Raw genomic sequence first — 22,441 nt, forward strand, 5'->3', positions numbered from 1 at the left:
TGTGCGCGGGTTCAATGAACTCATGCAGAGAAGGAGTTTAGCATGGTGCCTAACCTATATTATAAGTGCTCAATAAATGCAAGCTATAATTGTGTCAATGTCACATCTGTAGTCTTTGAAGCATACAATCTCAATTTCACAGAATCCTTGGAGTTGCTAACATGGTTCACTGACCAAGACTACTTTGATATTATAAGTAATTTCTGGGTTTTGGATTCCTCCTAATCTCTAAGAACTGATGTGGCAGGAGGACATGGTTAATGATTCCTTATTAATCTCAAGCCCTCTGGAAAGGGAACTGCTATTGCAGCCAGTGGTTTTTAATTTTCTGTCACATCTTTTGGGAAAAGAGTAACTCCTAACACAGGAGAGATGATATTTTATCAGACAAGACCAAGCCATTCCAAGACAGGAGAATTACCCATATGTTCTCATTCCCTGACCTTTTGGGAAAATTACTGCCGTTTGCTTTCTTCCTCATTAAATGGCAGAAAATTTCTTCTATAAAAGCAATTAATGAAAAGCTAACTATATTAAAGCCATATTTTCCATCTTTATTACAGTCAAAATGGCAGGTTTAATGAATCCTTGACAGTATGCCTAGGGGTTTCCATGGTAACCATATGGGGGATGAGGAAGGAGGCCAAGTTCTGGGCTCTTGGTACTTTTCTCCCACTCCTCTGGGACCCTATAGAGTCCCATGTTTGTAGTTCAGGGATGGAGTTGGACTAAGGTGGAGAGGAAGGAGGCTGAAATGACTGTTTCCATGAATAATAACTCCATAGATTGGGTATTTTCCAGTCCACAAAATGTTTTCATTTCCATCATTTTACTTAGTCTTGTTAACTTTGCCCTAAAATAATTTGTCTCCATTTTAAAAGTGAGAAAGCAGATTCAGAAAGGTGAAATGGTTTGCTAGTCAAGTGGTAAGGCCAGAGCCTGGACACAGCTTTATATGTTTCCATAAAAGGCTCAGTTGCCAAGATGGAAGACCAACATTTTGTGGAAAAAAAAATAAAGATTGTATTTCTTCTCTGATTCCCAGTTCTTTGCCTACTGAAGTGTGTAGCTTCTCATTGGTGGTGTATTTAAAGACATCCATTTATTGCATCTATTAACACAATCCTTCTACAGTTTTCTACAATGACATTGCTTATTTCCCATTATGAATTTTTCTTTTGTGAACTTCCCCACTAACCCCCAAGAAAATTCTGCCATTTTTATTTCCAATTATTATATTGTTCTAAGAAGTGACACAATGGAATGGATGGGATTTGTGTCATTTCGACCTCTCACATAAAGCATCCTGTAATTTTGGTTTGAAATGAAAGAGTTGGTTGCTGATTGGAGTTGGATGAGTACCCTAGATCTTTAATTATGATGAAATAACATTGTAATTATTTCCCAACTTTAGAATCATTATTCTCTATTACTTTCTACTTTCAGCTTGTCACTAAGAATTTCTTCCTCTGCAACATTTCTTGGCTCTCCTGCTTGCTTTTTAGTCCCACACTAATCTCATAATAATTAGTGGCCATCTTGAGTCCACCATGTATCACCTGCCTCCTTGCTGGCATCTCTGTTTCTCAACTTTGTTGCAAAACATCCTACACATAGCAGCATGAATACTTTCTTCAACTATTATTTGGATTAGGATACTCCCCTTTTAAGAAGCCCTGAATAACTCTCAATTACCTCTTGAATAAAATTAAAACTTCTAATCATATACTCAAAGGTCCTCAGCCTGTAAGCTCCTCTACTTAATGGCCCCCTCTCCTGCCCCACTCCACTTGGACATCCTACTCCAACCACATAAGCCCATTTACACTTCCCACCTGTAGTGTGCACACTTATACCCATCAATTAACCTGAAAGCTTTGAACATCCCATCTCTCCTGTTCAGAATGCTTCTCCTCTTCATTTTATCAGGAAAGTTATTGGCTTAGCTTTGTTTAACACATTATTTCTCAAATTTCTTTGCTATGGAATGCTTTTGCTCACAAGAGAGTTATGACAACTTTCAGCTAGCTTCTGTCTTCTCTTTGTTCCACCCTCAATCCACCTGTGGTCTGCTATGTGCCTTGTAAGGGAGGCAGACCTGTGTGGACCACATCAACAGTTTTCCCTTGACCTCTGTCATGGTTAGTTTAATGTGTCAACTTGGCGAGGCTATATTAACCAGTTTAATTTTTATTTTTTAGTTGTAGATGGCCACAATACCTTTATTTTATTTATTTATTTTTATGTGGTGCTGAGGATGGAACCCAGTGTCTCATACACGCGAGGCAAGTGCTCTGCTACCAAGCCACAACCCCAGCCCTATTAACTGGTTTCTTAATCAAATACTAATTTGGATGTCACTGTGAAGGTATTTTGTAAATATGATTAACATCTATTATTAGTCCACTTTAAGTAAAGCAGAATACTCTCCACAATGTGAATGGGACACATCCAATCACTTGTAAGCCTTAAGAACAAAAACTGAGGTTTCCTGAAGAAATTCTAGCTCAAGATGCAACATAAACTTCTGCCAGTGTTTCCAGCCTGCTGGCTTATCCTATGGATAGCCAATTTCTTAAAGTGTCTCTCTTTTCCCTTCTTTCCACCTTTATCTCTTCAAATATTGGTTCTATTTTTCTGAAGAACCCTGAATAATAGACTCTTTAACTTTTGGGTTGGTGAGGGAATTTATTTTCTGGTACATCTATAGTTGGCTGCATCTGGGGATAGAAGTCACAGTTCCCATCTGGAGTCTCTTCTTGATGACTTTATGTGTGTGTGTGTGTGTGTGTGTGTGTGTGTGTGTGTGTGTGTAATCCTGGTGTGTGTGTGTGTGTGTGTGTGTGTGTGTGTGTGTGTGTGTGTGTGTAATCCTGGGGATGGAATACAGGGCCTTGCACCTGTTAAGCAAGCACTCTGCCACTGAGCTACACTACCAGCCTTCCCCATGACTCTTTCCTTCTTGGTTTTGGCTTCAGTAAACTATCTCATCCACTTTTCCCTTTAAGCCTAGGGATGGTAACAGCTAGTAACAGCTCCCTGCTGTTATGATCTCTTGTGGTTTCTCTACATTCTGCCCACATCTTTGTAAAGAGCTCATTGTTAAACTTTCCTCAACTTGCCCAATTCAGATGTATCAGTTTCCAACCATGACTGATTGATTAAATACCACATAACACTAATATTCCAAGAAAACTGTACTTGAACTTTAACTTTTCTCTTATTAGGATGGCAAAGTTGTAGCGTTCACTGCTTTCCAAAATAGCCTGGGGGTAGGAGGTGGTATGGGTGTCAAGACAATCTTCAGAGGAAAAGATTCTAGGTTAGGAGTTGAATCAGGGGCCAGGCATGGTGGCACATGCCTATAATCCTGGTGGCTCAGGAGGCTGAGGCAGGAGGATCACGAGTTCAAAGCCAGCCTCCCCAATAATTTAGTGAGGTACTAAGCAACTTAGCGAGACCCTGTCTCAAAATAAAAAGGGCTGGGGATGAGGTTCAGTGGTAAAGCACCCCTGGGTTCCATCCCTAAAGTTGATTCATGGATAAATTTAGTTCCCCTGGAGAGAAGGTGGGCATGGCAACAGAGTGAAAATGAGCATTTGTTGGCTTGGCGGTTATAAAATGCATCTGCACATTTTATCTCATTGGATCCTCTCAACAGTCCTGCAAGATGGTCAAGGGTATATTTACGGATGCAGGAGAAATTGATTTAATTAGAGTGGAGAGTTCTTGATGAGAAGTAGGGAAGATAAAGGTTTTCATAGATCAGATAGGGCCAGATTCTGTGAGATCCCGAGGGTAGAGGTGAGGAGTTGAATGCAATGCAAGAGGCTGCAGAGAGATTTTGAAGGATTATTTCAACACATTTTAAATTGACTATACAAATTATACATGCTCATGGTAGAATATTTAGGAAAGCAAAGTATCAAAAAGAAAATAAACAGCATTCACAATTTTATCACCAGGGACTATCCTTGGTTTTCCCTCATGGAGGTCAATCAGCATTCTTAATGTTATGCCCTGTTTTATTCACTTGATTTAGAGTTTTCCAACCATGGTGCTATTGACATTGGTAGGGGATAAACAGTTTGTGGTGGGCATTGTACTGTGCATTGTATGATATTTAGCAACATCCTTGACCTTGACCCACTAGATGCCAATAGCGACCAAATATGTCTCCAGACATTTTTGCCAAATGCTCCTTGGTGAAGACCATTGTCTTTTGTCTGAGAATCTCTGATTTAACTTTATGTGATGATCACTTTCCCTGTATCATTAGGTAGTCACAAACAACAAGAAGAACAAAAATGATAAATATACCTTACAAATATATTTACATGTGGCTTTTTTAAATCAGATATTTTAAAATTATTTCCAAACATTTTTAATTTTAACTGTCATGAGTATGATGAGTAAATTTACCTGCAAAGTTTTGGTAGGATCTCTGATGTATCTCCTTAGGACCAATTCCTAGAAGTGTGTGTGTGTGTGTGTGTGTGAGAGAGAGAGAGAGAGAAAGTGAGTGTTTGGTATAAGAAGTATGTTTTGGAGTCAAAAAATATGAACATTAGAGGGCTCTTCGAATTTTTTTGAAAAAATGATTTCAGAATGTTTGCACAAACATACATGCCCACTAGTTGGTGATACATGAGTGTGTCTACCTTATCAATTCTCATAAGCATTGAACATTATCATTAGTAAAGCTCCTGGTCCAAATACAGGTTTTTTAAAAATGGCATCGTGAAATTTTAATTTGTCCTTTTGATCCTTAGTAAAGTTTTCCCATGTATTGCTGGAAAATTTGGATTTTTTTTTTTGTTCATCTACTCTCACCTAAATTGTAGACAGCTGGGATGTTATTATGGTTTGGATGGGGTGTCTCCTCAAAAAGCTTATGTTAGACAATACAGGAATGTTCAGAGGTAAAATGATCAGATTATAAGACCTATGACCTTATCAGTAGATGGATCCATTTGATGGATTAGTAATTTGAATGGATTACTGAGCAGGCGGGGCATGGCTGGAGAAAGTAGGTCACTAGGGGCACGCTCTGGAGGGTTACATAATATGTCCATAGTTCCACCCTGCTACTATGACCTGAGCAGCTTTCTTCTTCCATGATGTTCTGCCTCACCTGGGCCCAGAAAATAGAGTCCGTTGACCATGGACTGAACCTCTGGAACCAGGATCCCAAAATAAATTTTCCTCCTCTAAGTTGTTCTTGTCAGGTATTTTAATCAAAGTAGCCAAAAAGTTGACTAAGTCAGATATTTTAATTATTATAAAAAGCACATTTAAAAAGATATTAGCTGGCCTGTGTTTAGGTGACCATAGTGATTTTATTTTAGGTGTCTTGTTTTTACCAATTTTCAGGGCAGCTTTAGCTTCCTAAATATGTTATAAGGAAAAAAATCTTCATGAAGAATATCTTAACTTCTTCCTTAAAAGAAGCCTGGCTAGAATGAAGGAAAAGAAAAGGACTCGCAAATAGACTTCTCAACTTTTTAGTTTCCAACCTCAAAGTTGTACTTCAAATAGTCAAGTTTGCCAGGGTTTTCTCTTTACTGTTATAAAATGTGTGTTTTCACTGTTGCAATCTCTTGGGAATGCAGAACTCCCAACTGGAATCCAGTCCCAGCTACTTCTGTAATCTTGAGTAAACCACTTCATCTCTCTGAAGTTAACTCTCCTCATTTATAAAATATAGTGGTCAGAGAAGATGATCTCTCAGGGTCTTTAGAATTCTAAAAAAATTGTTTTCATATAATAGGAATAAAAGCTCAATAGCCTCAAGCTGGGATCCTAGAATCTTGTTTTGGGTAATTTAATGTTAAAAAATATGATGAAGCAAAATATAGCACTTGTATTTGTATTCCAATCGCTAATGAGCTTTGCCTCTCTTACCTTTTACTATTCTACAGCCCTTTTGAAGTGCCAAATGTTATAAGGGCCATGGTAGAGTGTGAGGGTTTACATAGGGCTGCTGTTAAGGCAAGAAAAGTCAAGAATATCAACTTTTGCTAGTAATATAATATATATTTATCTGTTTTGTTGGATGTGTTCTCCACTAGAATGGAAGTTCATTGAGGGGACTGATTATATCTTGTCCATCATGAACTCCTCAGTACTGAAGATAGTACCTAAGTTATAAAGTATATGCTCAATAAGTATGTGAAGAATGAACACATGAAATAAATGAACTAGAATATCTCTATAGCACATGGAAGTGTAGTTCATGGATAGAACTTATTCAAAGAGTGGAACTTGAACCCTAAACATGTTTCTCAAAATGTACCCTCTGCAAAGAACCCCAGTGTATGTAGCTATTTTTAAGTTAACTAGAACAAAATCAGTCATATTTGAAAATGTTTGACTGAAAGAATGAATGGAAAATGAAAAAAAAAAAAGAAGGAACAAATGAGGTAACATGCAGATAAAATGAATGTGGCTAAAAAATTAATTTTAAAGGAGAGTTTGGATTATGTGTGGTTTCTTTGCCATCATTTAAAGCTTTTATGAAGATAATTCTGGAGGTATGCTTTATTGATAAGATTATAATTTATTAGAAAAGAGATTCATGGAAACAGATGCTATCAATTATTTTTACCATTTAGAAGGTAGATTAATATATATTCATACATAGTTAACAACACAGGCAATGAAACTAGAGATACAGATTCAGGGGAGGCTGGTCAGTGCAGGACTTCAAAACAGTCCTTTGAGAAACTTTGAGCTCTAGTCTGTTGATGCCTCACTTGCAACATGAGGCTAGGAACTCTGGCAAAGATGGTGAGGGAATAGCTGTGCTTGCAAGGCATTTGCAAAATACAAATAGATTTTGTTAAATTATCATTGTAGTAGCAGTTTCAAAATTATGTTAGAAAACTCCATTTTGCAGTGAAGATGTAGACATGCAATTCAAAAAAGCATCAGATTTTGACTCTATGTAATTTTGTGTTATATTTGTTCCAGAAGTTCAGCAAGGCTGAAATGTAGGGCCATAAGTTTGCCAATTGTTTTCTAATAGGAAATCAAGGTATATAGGTCAGCCAAATAAATACCTAAAAGGAGTCAGATAAAGAGCCAATTTGAATCACATTCTTTTCAGAGACAAACTTCCTCAATCTCTCAACATAATCTGCAACTTATGTTACCACTTTTTAAAGCAGAATTACCATTTTCTCTGGCAATCGAAGGCAATTTGAAACATCTAACAAGCACTCACAATGTGCATTTGGCAGGGAGCTTATACTTTCAGATTTATTTCTCTGAAAGTTTTCATTCAGCCTCCTCTGAGCTTCCACTGACTACAGTGATCATGTCTAATTAGTTTGTGATGGAGACTACTGGGCTATTTCACCATATTTTTTTTTCCTCCTGGACACACAGCTGGACTACATTTCCCAGCTTCCCTTGTGTTAGGTAGTTAGGTAGGGCTGAGCACTGACTATCTGATAGAATGTAGATGGAAGCCATGTGGGCCACTTTCAGGCCTGAACCATTACAACTATCCACTTGATCCTCTAAAGTGGCAAAGTCTTAGCCTGGGTCCTTGGGATACTCTGTGGACCAGAGATGCAACCCACTCCCCAAACACCCTGGACTTACTGGATGTTATTTTAGAGGGTGATCAATTTTGATTGTTTAAACTGTAAGGGTCCGGCGGAGCGTCAGAGGGAGAGACCACACAAGAGATCGGCTTCATGCAATTGGCAAAAGGGGATTTATTGAACCAGCATGCTGGGGCTCAAGGCTCACTCAAGAAGGGAGAGCAGCCCAGAGCCCAGAGCAGAGGTCAAGCAGAGCTTAAGTACACTTTTTGGGGAGGGCGGGGGGCTTTGCATACATCAGAACAAATCATCATGAGGCACAGGAAAATTGAACAACAACTCTGAGACAGGATTAGCACACTCATTGGCGAGAACAGTCTGGGCAGGGGTGATTGGTCACTCCTAAGCGGGGTACACATTTAAACTGATTGGTTTTGGAGCCTGGATGCTTACGTGCCAAGCTACTTGGAGCCCTTAGCTATTAAACAACTAGGGAATCAATGGAGATATTTACTGGGCAGTTCAGGTATTGTCCTAACAACTACAGAGATTACAGGTTCTGGGGCTAGCAGAGGAATTTTAACAATACCTGGCCTATTATTATTTTGTTTTAGCCCAAGCCTTTCAATTTAGAAACTTTACAATGCCCAATCTTTTACACTTTAACTCAGACTCTTGCAGCTTAGAGTCAGCTTAGAAATTTTACCTTTACAAAACCATTGAAATTTCAGGGCAGCTAGCACTACTCTAACTAATACTGAGGATAGAGAATGGAAACACTCTAGAACAGAAGCCATAAAAACACATCAATGATCATTACAACTGTAAAAATAGAAATATTAAAAGTACAAAGGTATGCCTGGCCCCTCCCATTGCAGTGATCTGGGACAGTTCATTCCAACCTATTATTATGCAGCAGCTGCCCATGTGCTGGGAATTAACTGAAGTGGGGCCTTAATAAGAACGAAGAATAAAAACCAATCTGACTGCAAACAACAACAACAACAACAACAACAACAACAACAAAAACCAGTTCAAAAACCATTAGATATTAAGGACACTTCTCTATATTTCAGTGATGGAAAGTCTTTGTTGCTAGTTTACTTACTGGGGTAGGTAAGTGGTTAAAAGGGATAAGAGTGGGGACCAGGAAGACAAAGAAAGGAGAAATTTAAGGGGAAAGTAGTGGTTTTCTCTAACTGGTTTTCTGGTATAAGGCTTAATCCAAATGATCAGGATGAGAGGGTTGTACTAGGTGTGACTGCTTGTGAAAAGAACACTGTAGCTGCAGGGTTTTAGGAAATTCAAGGGCAAGTATCCTTAGCAACCCTTATAAGCAAAGTCCTTAGGAACTCAGGAGTTAGGAACCTTCCTTGGGCATCATTAAAATGGAACTCGGTGGGAAGGAATGAGAAATATAATTAACACAGGGACAGCAACCAGGCAAAAGAGAGAGCAAAAAGAAAAGATCTTTGTGCTGAGTGAAAATTGAGCATCTGCTCTGCCTGTCTTATGATGGCATCAAAATGTCTGTTCTTTTAATACAATTATATTAGCCTAGTGGAAACATAAGTTATACAATTAAAATTAGGTTAGCCATGTGACTCGTAGTTGAAGCCAAGATACTTTCAAAGCAAAAGAGGGGAAGGCCTAAAATAAATGAAATATTTATTGGCCAGCAATTTGATTTTGTTATACTGATGGATCTAAAAATAATTTGGTTAGAATTAAAATCTTTCAAAAATTAAAACAACTTATATGTATATATAGTAAACCAAAATCAAAACATTTGATATTGATAATCAACATTAAAAATAACAGAAGCAGAACTTGATTTTTGTAAATATTTTTGCATTTTGATTAGTTTTTAAGCTATATTTCTCTGTAACCTGTCCCTGGATAGATTTTAATACAGCAGGCAGGTATTTATCTGAAGAATGCATTTTAATATGACTTTATTGTTTTAAATTATTCTTTCACAAAATTAGTTGAAATTTCCTTTAAGGTGGCATTTTTGTGGTTTCTACTTTGAAATTGTCAATACGTTTAATCAGTTATTTATCCCTAGACTGTGTGTGTGTGTGTGTGTGTGTGTGTGTGTGTGTGTGTGTGTGTACACACAAGCCTTTTGGCATTTAATTTATAAATTATGAAGAATTACCATCTTCTTTTTCTTCTAGACCATATTATTAATTGAGAATTTATTCATTATGGATTCTGAATAAATTCTGCTAACTGGAAGGTATTCTTGTCATGTTTTTTGTGGATATTAAAATGTGTAAGTATTTAAGCCTCAATAATTGTTTATAAGTGGCATCATTTTGCCTCCAGGTATCTTTCTTTAACAAACATTTTCACAAGACAAAACTCACCCCAAAATTGTCTCTCTTTTTTTTGTGATTCTTTTGAATGTGTCACCAAATTTAGGTGCTGAAAAATTAGACGCTTTATCAGGTTTAACCCATTTTGTGAAGAACATATGAATTTACCCAAATAATGATAAAAGTACCATCCCAAGGTTCTTTTCCTGTGTCAGGACATCCCAAAACACAACATTAGAATGTCAAAATTCAATCATGTACTTGATTTGAGTTATCATTATTTATTTATTTATTTTGATTTTGCTCTTAAAATTATATGGATTTTTTTTTGGGGGGGGTGGTACAGGGGATTGAAACCAGGGGCACTTTACCATTGAGCACATCCCCAGAAGTTTTTATTGTTTATTTTGAGACAGGGTCTCACTACGTTGCTGAGGGTCTCTCTAAGTTTCTGAGGCTAGCCTTGAACTTGGAATCCTCTTGCCTCAGCCTCCCTAGTTGCTGGGATTACAGGCAAATGCCACTGTGCCCGGCTGGATATATTTTTAATGACATGTTTTCTTTATGCACTCATACATGTTCCATTAAGCAGTGATGATGGACACTGACATTGCTGTTAATATTGGGTTGGTAGGTCACCAAAACATACATTTGGTGAAAATAAACAAGCTGGAGACATCAGTTGGGTACACAAAGCAACTATTCAACTTAGTTCCAAAAAAGCCTTATTTGTGGCTTAAAAAGAGTTGTTTAATATTTTTCACAAAACAATTAATCTCTGGAAAGTCTAAGACTAATGGCTCCCTAACAACACCAGGGCCACAGGCTCCATCTTTCCTCAGCTGTCCTCTGCGTGTGGTTGTTGCTCAGGTTGCTTCTCTTCAGCGCTAGGCTTGTATTTCCGGCAGGAAGAAAGGCAAGGCAGAGGTGATAGGGTGGAGGGTACTATAGCTGAGCCTGTCCTGATATCCTCTTTAAGGAGCTCTCTTAGAGACCCTGTCAGTCAACAACTTCCATCTACGCTTCATTGGCCCGAGCTGGGTCATGTGATCATTGCCCCGAGCTGGGTCATGTGATCATTGCATCTGCAAAAGAGACCAGGGAATATAGATTTTACCTGGGCTTATTGCCTTCTCCAGCAATAGCAGAGTTTTTTTAGTAAGAAAAAAAAAGGGAATAGATATTGGATTGCTAAAGATAGAATTCTGTTCCTTGCCTTTAGGTGTCCTTTGCTATCATTATGGTGAAACTGGAATTACAAAGTAGGTGTCTATTTAACCCACCTCAGTCAACTCTGTCATGCATCAGGGTTTTCATATTTTCCTCCAGTTGACATGAAGTCACATAAATACACTAAGGAAATGGAGGAATTTATAAGCATCTGGGGAACCCATCTCTCAAAATATTTATTTGAAAAACGATTTACCAATTCAAGAGATTGCACCATGAACAATTTGTGTTTTTAGAGAGGCGTGGGGAGAGTCAAGCCATATGCTTTATTTTGGAAAATTTATATCAACCTGTCCCTGGATAGATTTTAACACCACAGGTAGGAAATAAAACCAAGATTTTCTCTTGTTCTCAGAGCATTTCAGGGACAATAATATCTTTGAGACCAGGTTTGGTTTGGTTTTCCTTAGTTCCTCTGTTAGCAAAAACCTATTGTGATAATGCACCTATCTCGGTGAGAAAAAAGTTCACAAAACAGCAGGACAGTACCCTGTGGAGAAGCAGAAGTAGTATGGTTCCCCTCCCCCAGTAAAATCCAGCCACAGAATTCCTCCCTCCCTTCCCTCGTTCATCTGTCTATTCTCTGTCTCACAGTTGCTCTGCCTTCTCTTAGTTACTTTTGGTATGATTCCTTTTCTCCATTTCTCTCTCTACTATACAAAAATAGTCTTCAAGGTCAGAGATGAAGACATTCATCTTTTTATCTCTTATTGTCCTTAGATCAGCTCTGTCCAGTAGAAATAGAAGGTGAGTTCATTAAATTTTCTTCACAGTAAATGTTCTCATGGCTACTTCAAAAAAGTAAAAAGAAATAGGTAAAATTAATTTTGTATTGTGATTTATTTAGACTGATATATCCCAAATATGACCTTTCCAATATAACACAATTATCAAAATATTTTACATTTTTTCATATTAGAATTCAGAGTGTATTTTTCCACGTGCCTTACATCTCAATTTGGACTAGGTACATTTCAAGGGCCTAACAGCCACATGAAATGAGGCATAGTCTAGACAATGCTACTGGTGATTATTATGTACCCTCATTGCCCAAGGGCTAGAGATGTACCTCAGTAGTAGAGTGCTTGCCTAGTGCATGTGAAGCCCTGGAATGTGGGAAGGCTATGGGTTGCCCACTTACATACTGCCTTCAAGTTCCCAAATGGAAAACTAGGCAGCATTAAATGTACAACTTCACTCCAATTTTGAATATAGTTAGAGAATTTCCTTTGATATATTTGGAACACATCTTTGCTTGTGTTTCCCTAAAAACAGACCTTCTGACAAACACTTACATGCACATCACTTAATTGGGAGATTCACCACAGGATTTTCAAGTCAGGTAGAAGGGAAGTGAGTGAAAGAAGATAGAAAAGACAACACAGGGTGAATTAGTATCTGGATTACAATGGTGGACAACTGGGACTTGATTCTATTGGGAATATTGGGAGACAATGTAGAATGGACTTCAGAATTGTCCCAGCCTGTGAAGAGGAAACTGAGGCATTTATCCACTGACTCCTGTTTCTCCTTCGTTTATCGAATTCTGCAGTATTATATCTACGTTTCCCAGGGCACGACTTTAAGAACAAGCTCCTTCTGTAGAGGAACACAGGTGCTTGAGGCAGAGTATGGTCAGGAGGCCCAGGAACCATACACTGTAGCTGCAGGTGGGCCCTGAAATAGGTTGAGGGAATCAAAATATCTGCCAAGGGGCTGTTTTATCCTTAATTATTCAGAATCAATGTTATGCCTTGATAACTTACATGCAGCAATGTTTTCTTCTAGCATATCTTCAAGGTTAGTGTTTGCCCCGGTTGTCCTGATCCCCCCTCTGCAATTTCTATTTTCAGAAGCTTGCATCTTTGTCCCCATAGTTATGATCTCTTTTTTGTCATTTTCATGCTTTTCTTCTTTCCTCTCAGTTTTGAAGTGTTGTGCAACTTCACCTTATACACTTTGGATTTGTTGGTTCTCCAGTGCAGATTCCAGTCTTCTGTAAGCTTCAGTGAGTACTTTACTTCTGCTTTTGTTTGTAGCTTCCTTAGATTCTTTTTAATCAATCCCAGCTCCTTCTTCACCTTTGCCTTCTTCTCATTTGCTATTTTCGTGGCAGCCTTTTATGCTTCCATTTCACCTTTCATTTGCTACTTCAGAGAGTTCACATTTTCTAAGTATTTGTTGAGAGCCCAGTTTCCTCCTATTTTCCCACAGGTATATATTTCCTTAACCTGTGCTTCTCAAACTGAGGTCTGAGCATCAGCAGCCTCAGTGTCACCCACTTGCTGGAAATGTAGTTTTCAGCTTTTACTCCAGACTTACTGAATTGGGATTTGCTTTTAACATGCCCTATCCCCCTGCTTCCAGGGGGCAGGGGTGGGGATGAAGGTTTGTGTTTCATGGGAATTGAGAAGCACAGGCCCTGATTTCCTGGGAAGCAGTCTGGGGATGTGATTAGAAGCACACTCATGTATCTTAGCTTTGCCAACAAGCAGCCATGAGACTTTGGGAGAGTCTCACACTTCAATTTCCTGTCTCCAGAAAGAGAACAATAATGATGATCTCATTATATGGCTCTGAAAATTAAATTAAACAAGAACGTAAAGTGCTAAGCAGAGTACCTGGAACATCAGCATTTGAAAAATAACTGCCATGGGATCAGTTTCTAAAGTTGTGTTATAGGGCTGGGGCCTTCTGGGAAACTGAGGCAGCATGAAGACTCCCCCCTTCAAACTCTGATTTCAGACATGTTGCCTAGAGTAACAGGCATGAGTTAATTGAATGGATAGGAAAAGGGAAAGGGGACACTCTCAAGGGAGAGAGTGGATCCTCTCAGAGAGGACAAAGACAGTGTGAGTCTTCTGCTCTGCAGTTTTATTTGGGATCCCAGAGAAGTTTCTAGAAAGTCCTGCCCAGGTCCACCTCTTGACTTTTTACTAACAGCAGGATGTCATCAGACTTTCAAGTCCCCACTGCCATGATAACTCTAGGTTACTTTGGCTCATGCTGACTGGTTCTAATTGAAATATTAATCAAAAATTATTTCTACAGATTTTACAGTTAGGAAGAATTATCCTTGCCTCTCTGAGTTTCAGGATCTGGTCTGTGAAAAGGGTCACAAAATTCTCCCCCATCATGGTAACTTGGGTTCCTCTTACTGACATTATTTCCTGCCTGCATTTTTCCTGCAGGTAACAGGAATGTGGCATATCCTATCTATTTAAGCCAGGCCAGGGCTGCAGGTAAATCACTTCTTGGAAAAGAAAGCATGTGGGGCTCAGCAGAGTGGACTTGTTTTATAGAATTATTCCCTTAACCTCCTGTTCTCATCACTTGCATCTGTCTGCCCCCTATCAATTGCAAAGTATTTTTTTCTTGGTCCTTCCATGTACAATTCATTTTTCTCCTCTCTTGTTCATTTGTCCTCACCAGAAAGTGATCTAGCCAAAACTGAGTTTTGCCATAGACAAGGTGATGCTACTCCCCCGGTTATGTTCATGGACCAACTGGGGATTGCCACAATTTCTGGTTCAGATCTTAATCTGGGGGAGTGGGTTGATGGGTACAGCCCTTAGCTAAATTTCTGGTGTCTAAAACCCTAAGTGTCTCAGTTGTTCTGCTGCAGAAAAGGTGGGAGTGACTCAACCTGTTTTCTTTGAGGTAGGGTGCATATTGGGGGTTAATCATGCCCATTCCCACCTGTTTCATCTCTGACTCTGTCCTGTTTCCATGGATTAGGAAGTGGATAGTTTCTCAGTCAATCTCATCTCTCTTACAGCCACTAGAATTTCTTTCAGGGGGTGGCCAGTCATTGATTGCTTTGTGCAGCTTTGAGTGTTGCTGTGAAATGAAATTTTCTTTGCATCTATGGATGTTATGCTGAGATAATGGAAACCAAGACCCATACACCATGAGCTAGCTACCATTACGCCTGGGAGGTTCAGAAGTCTTTTACATTCAGGCTGTGCTGACCTTTGTAATTGAGTTTTATACATCCTACATATAAATACATTATTCATTAGGAAATCCTCATACTGCTTTTCCCCAACCAAATTGAAACTTATGTACATGAGCTGATGATTGAGAATTACAAGCCATCACATATTGTTGCAAACTGTCATTCAATAGTCACATTTGGAAGCATCTCGTTTATTGCATAATAGTACTTGTGCCATTATTTGAATGCTTTATTACATTTTGTCTTTATTATTTTGTAAAAATATCAGTAAGAAAAGTCTAGGTTTCATATTGCAATATAGATCTGTAAGCATGGTAAAAGCTGATAATCTTTAACTGTATTGGGATGCTCATCAGATTTTGCAGGTAGTCTATATTAATTATGAAGAAAATCAATAAAAATAATAAACATCTCCAAAATGTTGAAAATGGAAGTGTGTCAGTGTGGTAGATTTCTTTTGGATTTTTCTAATATTTTTAAATCTGTCTAGGAATTTAATTCTTTCATGTAATCCCACACTAGGATTCGTAAACATTGTTAGGGCCTATAGAATGGGAGAAAAATCTTTGCCACCTGCCCTTTCTTCATGTTCTTGATTGTTTCCTTTACTGTGAAGAAGTTTTTTAGTTTGATGTCATCCCATTTATTGATTCTTGATATTACTTCTTGCACTTTAGGAGTCTTGTTGAGGAAGTCAGTTTCTAAGCCAACATGATGAAAAGTTGGGCCTACATTTTCTTCTAGTAGGTGCAGGGTCTCTCATCTAATGCCTAGGTCCTTGATCCACTTTGAGTTGAATTTTGTGCAGGGTGAGTTCATTCTACTACATAAAGATTTTCAGTTTTCCCAGTGCCATTTGTTGAAGAAGCTATCTTTTCTCCAATGTATGTTTATGATGCCTTTGTCCAGTATGAGATATCTTTATTTATGTGTGTTTGTTTCTGTGTCCTCTATTCTGTACCATTGGTCTACATGTTTATTTTGGTGTCAATACCAAGCTATTTTTGTTACTATAGCTTTGCAGTATAGTTTAAGGTCTAGTATTGTGATGCCTCCTGCTTCACTTTTGCTAAGGATTCCTTTGGTTATTCTGGGCCTCTTATTTTTCCAAATGAATTTCATGACTGTTTTTTCTGTTTCTTTGAAGAACATCATTGGAATTTTAATAGGAATTGCATCAAATCTGTATAATGCTTTTGATAGTATGGCCATTTTGACAATATTAATTCTGTCTATCCAAGAATAAGGGAAATCTTTCCATCTTCTAAGGTCTTCTTTAATTTCTTTCTTTAGTGTTCTATAATTTTCATTATAGAAGTCTTTCATCTCTTTTGTTAGATTGATTTTATTTTTTTGAGGCTATTGTGAATGGAATAGTTTTCCTTATTTCTCTCTCAATTGATTCATCACTGGTGTATAGGAATGCAATTGATTTATGAGTGTTAATTTTATATCTTGCTACTTAGCTGAATTTATTCATGAGTTTTAGAAGTTCTGAAGTTATTATTATTATTTTTAAAAATATTTTTGTAGTTGTTGATACACCTTTATTTTGTTTTTTTATATGTGGTGCTGAGAATCCAACACAGGGTCACACGCATGCTAGGCAAGTGCACTACCGCTGAGCCACAGTCACAGCCCCTGAAGTTATTATTAATCTCACAACAATCAGAGAACTACCATACATGATAATCTAGAGGCTAATTCATCATTGACCAGATCTTATAAATGCTACAGCTTAGTTTTTAACCCCTTCCATTTAGGAAAAAGCTTTTCAGGTCCAAAATTCCTGGTTGGAGAGTGGTTTATTTTAGTAAAAACATTATAATATTATCATTTTATGGGCTCAGATTCCAAGTCCAAGACTCTCTTCCAACGAACCTGGTTTACAAGAGTGTTTTAATATGCTAAAAGTGATCAAAAGTGATCATTTCATATGGTGTGAGATGGATTTTTTTTCCCATCACCCTGCCTTATGATCTTGGGAAATTTACTTAATTTGTGGGAAACTGAGTTTCCTCTCCTGTTAAGAGGAACTTAATAGGTTAACAAGTATAAACCGAATAGGTTGAAGATTGAACTAAACCAGTTGCACCTGGCCTCTGATGGTTCTTTTTAGCAACTTTTCATAGTTATTGATAATGTTTTGAAATGTTTAAGTTATTTATTCATAAACTTCATCATTAACACCATTAATAACTTCATTCTTTTCAGAAAACCCACTTGAATAGTTTAATGACTGAACACTTGAGAGCTCAACAATAGGATGCTCATGACTAAATATAGATTGTGGTGGGTATAAGTAGGTTCTATTAAAACCTTTTCTTTGTATCAGGCTCTGAAGGGTACTCAGTGCTTATTATGAATATTTTTGCACACCAAGTTCTCTTAAAAAATAAGTGAACCATTTTTTGACGTAGGTCATGGAGATTCTATGATGGCTTTCAAAATGGTTAAGTAATTTGAAGCTTAGACATATGTACAATTTTAATTTCAGCTGCTATGTTTATACTCACCTGAGAATGCTAGAGTGATCCTATGAAAACCTTTCTGGATCATTTGTTGAGAGATAATTCTCTGTGGGTTTATTGCATTTACACATCTGAACAAATGCATGAGCATATTTTGTGTTCCAGAATATCTTTTCAAAGATATTTGAGTAATGATAGAGGAGGGGGGAAGGGAGAGAGAAAGAGAGAGGGAGGGAGGGAGGGAGGGAGGGAGGGAGAGAGAGAGAGAGAGAGAGAGAGAGAGAGAGAGAGAGAGAGAGAGAGAGAGAGAGAGGCTCTCTCCTCAGGGCAGAGCAGAGGACAGATTTGTTTGCTGTCCAGGATGATAAAGATCATGTCCTTCTTCCAGGGCAAGTTTATTTGCACCCCTCCTATAAAAGACTGGCATTTCTTAGACTTTGGAGTTCCTCTTCTGTAATACATGCTCAGGCATCACTTGATCCTCCTTGCAATACTCTGTGGCAATCAGAGCTTGGGGAGCCCATGCAAATGATGTTAGTTTGTCTACCACTATTGTTTTCCTTTGTCTCTTACCAGGAGTCTGCTCATTTCATGTGCAAAGAAAATAGGCATGTGTCTAGGCTCTTAGAGATTTTATACAGTTACTTTCAGCCTTTGCATCATCCCTCCCCTTTCAGGCAGGTGGAGAGACAGAGAGGATCAAAGGCTAATGATAGAACTTACTTCTTAGAGTTGCTTGTAGGTTAAAAGACATAATGCTTACAAAGCAGTAAGTGTAGTGTCTGGCACAGAGTAAATGTTAAGTAACTCATAGCTATTTAATTTTCCTTCTATTTATTAAAGGACATTGGATATAGTTTCCCAAGTTCCATCTGAATGTGACTTTGGTTTTCTCTTATTTGGTGAATGCTTGTATCTCCATTGGTTGGAGACGCTGCTTGAGAATCAAGCCTAATTAACCCTTGAGAAATTATACCTAAATATTATATGTATATATAGGTGATATAGTATGTACTGGTGTAGTGCATAGTATAAGGTGGGCATTCAATATTAGAAATGATGACCATGATGTTAGTGTTATTTTCCCCTTCATCAAACTCACTTATTTCACATTTTCTTCTCATTTTTGTTGGTGCATATTAATTATAGAGAATAATGCATGTATGAATATGCCTTCATGCAACCCATTATTCTCTATAATTAACATGAAACCCTTCCGTTCTTGTGAGATCCCCTTTCCCCACTCTAGTGCATTTTATTCTATTGTTCAGCCCAGTTCTCTACCTGCTGGTTATATGTGCAATTTAAAGTTGTTTAAACAAAAACCACTCAAAAGAGTTTAAAGATTCAAAATGGAAGATCCTATGCATGTGGGGGGCATAGATATTTTTTCTTATGTTCATTGCTTTATCTGATAATGTCCAATAAGAAAGAAAATGAGAGACAGAAATCCAATGATCTTCATTTAAGTTTCAGCTCCTACCCTCTAATTAATTATGAATTTTTTGCATGTTTCCTTAATGTCTCTGTGCCTGTCTCCTTATCTGCAAAATGAAGAAATTGATCAAATTATGTCAATAATAGTATGGACTTCAAGAAATTATTGGGAAGATTGAGTGAATTAATACTTGTAAAGCATTTAGAATGGTGTTTGGCATGTGGTAAGCATTCAAAAAATGTTAAGTATCATCAACACACTATTGTCTACTGTTTAGAAATACAGGAAGAGACTGTTGTTTCTGGTCTTGATGTTAGCAAAAACATATCTCAATAATTCATGAAATTCAGGGGGTGTATTAGAGAGAAAGTCTTCCTTATTTTTTTTGAAAACAGTCACTTTCGATGATATTGCATCAATTAGGTTTGAGTTTGGCTATGAGTAATAGAAAATGCAACTTTTATAACATATAGAATCATATCTCTCTGGAGTCAAGAAGCTCCTGACACTGATTTGGTAGTTCAATTATGTCAAGGTCAGTGTTTCTTAATTGCTTAGACATTTCCCTTATGGTTACAAGATGACAGCTGCAGGCATTAGGCAGAAAGCAAGGTGAAAGAGTGGTGTCAGCCATATTTGTCTATTTTAAAAAAATTTTTTAGTTGTATATGGACTCAATGCCTTTATTTATTTTTATGTGGTGGTACAATTGAACCCAGTGCCTCACACTTGTGAGGCAAGTACTCTACCACTGAGCTGCAACTCCAGCCCAATATTTGCCAATTTTATCAGGAAAGCAAAACCTTTTCTGGAAAACCTTTATGCAGGAAAGGAAAACCTTTATGCTGTCTCATTGGCCAGCATTATGTTATGCCTACCACTGGTAGCTAGGGAGATTGGGAAAGCCAATGAGTAAAGTTTCTAGTGTCCAAGTTTGAAAATAACAAGGGATGAGGGAATTATTGCTGGATCAGCTAATCAATGGTATTGGTTTCAGGTAGTATTTGTACTTTTTTTTTTTTTTCCTAATGGGCACTAACCACTGAGCAATATCCCCAGCCGTTTTTTATATTTTATTTTGAGACAAGGTCTTGCTGAGTTTCTTAGGGCCTCCTTAAGATACTGAGGCTGGCTTTGAACTAGTGATCCTCCTGCCTCAGCCTCTAGAGCCCCTGGATCACAAACGTTCACCACCATGCTTGGCTGGACTTTTTCTTAAAGTATTTGAGCTAGTAAATTGCAGGTTCTATTGTCATTCCTGAAAGTAATAGTCTAACTTTCTCATTTTAATATTAGGCAGTAAATATTTGTTGGCCAAAAAAACAAAAATAAAAACAAAAAAACTTAAGAAATGGAAACAACGTGGCTATCTCTACCGAGTAAGAAGATAGATCACTAATACCAGTAATGATGCCATAAGTTACCCCAAACTTAGTGTCTTAAAAGACACTTTCTTATCTTAATTTTAATATTGTTTCTAAAGTTAGAAATGACAATCTATAGAGGGCATTTTTTTTTTGGTTGAAAACAATTTAAATAATCCTAGAGCTTCTCCTGTGTTTTATACATGCACACACAGACACATTCATAGACATAAACACAGACGTTTTACTGTGACTCTATATCTGTCAGTCTACTTTAGAAAGGACAGAAACTACAGAACTCTTGCCTCATGTAGCTAAACCCCAGAACTGGAAAATTAACATAGCTATGCCATCAACAGGGTAGAGATCTAACAAGAATTATGCAGTTGGTTTCCTCTTCCATGAGTGGAATGGAAAACAACCAAGAAAGAAAAAAGAAACTATGTGTAAGATAGAAGGGAATGAAGCAAAAGGCAATTGAAGGATTTTTAAATGAAAAGAGCAGCTTTTATTTTTTTGTTGTGTAGCAAACTGCATCATTGAGCTATTCTTTCATGTGCCTTCATTTATACAGTAGCAGAGATTGGTAGAAAATTGCTTGCACTACTTGGGCCCTACAGGGAAAGGAGCACACATTGAATTTCAACTTAACACAGTGATATTATTTTCTAGCTATATTTTAAAGTGAGTGTAAATTTGTTTTCAGGATGACAAATCCTGAATAACCTGTAGAAGTAAGCACTTTTCAGTTTTATTCACTCTAGTTTTGAAACAAAATAATAGTGGACATTTGCTTTATTTCAGTAGTGTCTCTTTGTTCCCATTCCTCCAAAGTCCATCAGAATCACTTTCTGGGTGGACATCAATAACTTGACACCTCTTGGAATAATGAAACGGGAACAAAGAAAGGGTTTTCAGTCTGGCTTTTCTTGTTTATGGAAATGTGTATTTCAATTATCTTCAGTTAAAATTGAAATGGATTCCTCTGTGGCCCATATATTTATATTTAAAAAACAACTCTGAATCTAATTGAATACAGCCACTCATTGATTTAATGTGAGTGTATGAAATGAATTACACTCCAGAGCCATTTTCTTTTTATTCATTGACAATACCAGGTTTTGAAAAAGGAAAAAAAAAAAAGACTAATATTAATGGAGCAGCAGCTATTCAGTAAAAGACCATGCCAGGCAATGCTAATATGTCTTCAGTTTGAGCCATCTTCAAACTGAGCTAAGTATTGTCCTAATTATGGCGGAGAGAACTAAAGCTCAGAGAGGTTAACTTCCTCATTCATCCAATGACTATTCCCTGAATTCTTGCTCTAAGTGATACATACCATACTAGGTGGTGGAGGTGTAGTGGTAAACAGGACAAGACCATATAGCCAGTGAATGGAAAATGTATGGGTAGGATCTAGATGGTTCTATTGTGCAACATCTCTTAATTTTACCTATATGCACATATACAAAAATAGCTATGACTTGAGGAAAAATTGTAGTCAGTCACTGAGAGGTGCTTACTAACATTTATTGAGTGCCAACTATTTGCCAGGCATTGTGCAAGATGCTTCCTTGGTTTAAGTGCATATGATGCTTGAAAGTACTCTGAATTGAGTTAATATTCAATTAATTGATCACTGTCAATGAAACATTGAGGTACAGAAGAGTTCAGATAGTTGCTAATGGTTGCTCAGCTATTCAGGAGTGGAAAATTATTTGAGTCAAAGGGGGAAATTTTATTTTTAGTAGGCGTCGTCCAGTAAGTTGCCTTGTGTTTAAGTCAGCCGGGGTTGGTTTCTATTGCTTACAGCTAAAGAGTCCTAACTGAAACATCATTTTGTCTGGTTTATTATATTTGCTGGTCCTGGGAACTCTGCTATTTCATCATCTGAAAGTCAAAAAGAAGCAGTAACAGCAACACTCTTCTCTTGAAGCAGCCTGTTTACTCAAGTTCAATTCATACTGTCAATTTAAATTTTGTGCTGTTGAGATAATTTCATGGACAATCCAGGAATCTTGGTTCCTGAAATAAATACATGCCTATCTGGGTGCACTACTATAGATGGGTTCCCAGAAAACAACTCTAATGGATACTCTGACTTCTCCA

The sequence above is a fragment of the Ictidomys tridecemlineatus genome, chromosome X (assembly GCF_052094955.1).
Source record: "Ictidomys tridecemlineatus isolate mIctTri1 chromosome X, mIctTri1.hap1, whole genome shotgun sequence".
NCBI lineage: Eukaryota > Metazoa > Chordata > Mammalia > Rodentia > Sciuridae > Ictidomys > Ictidomys tridecemlineatus.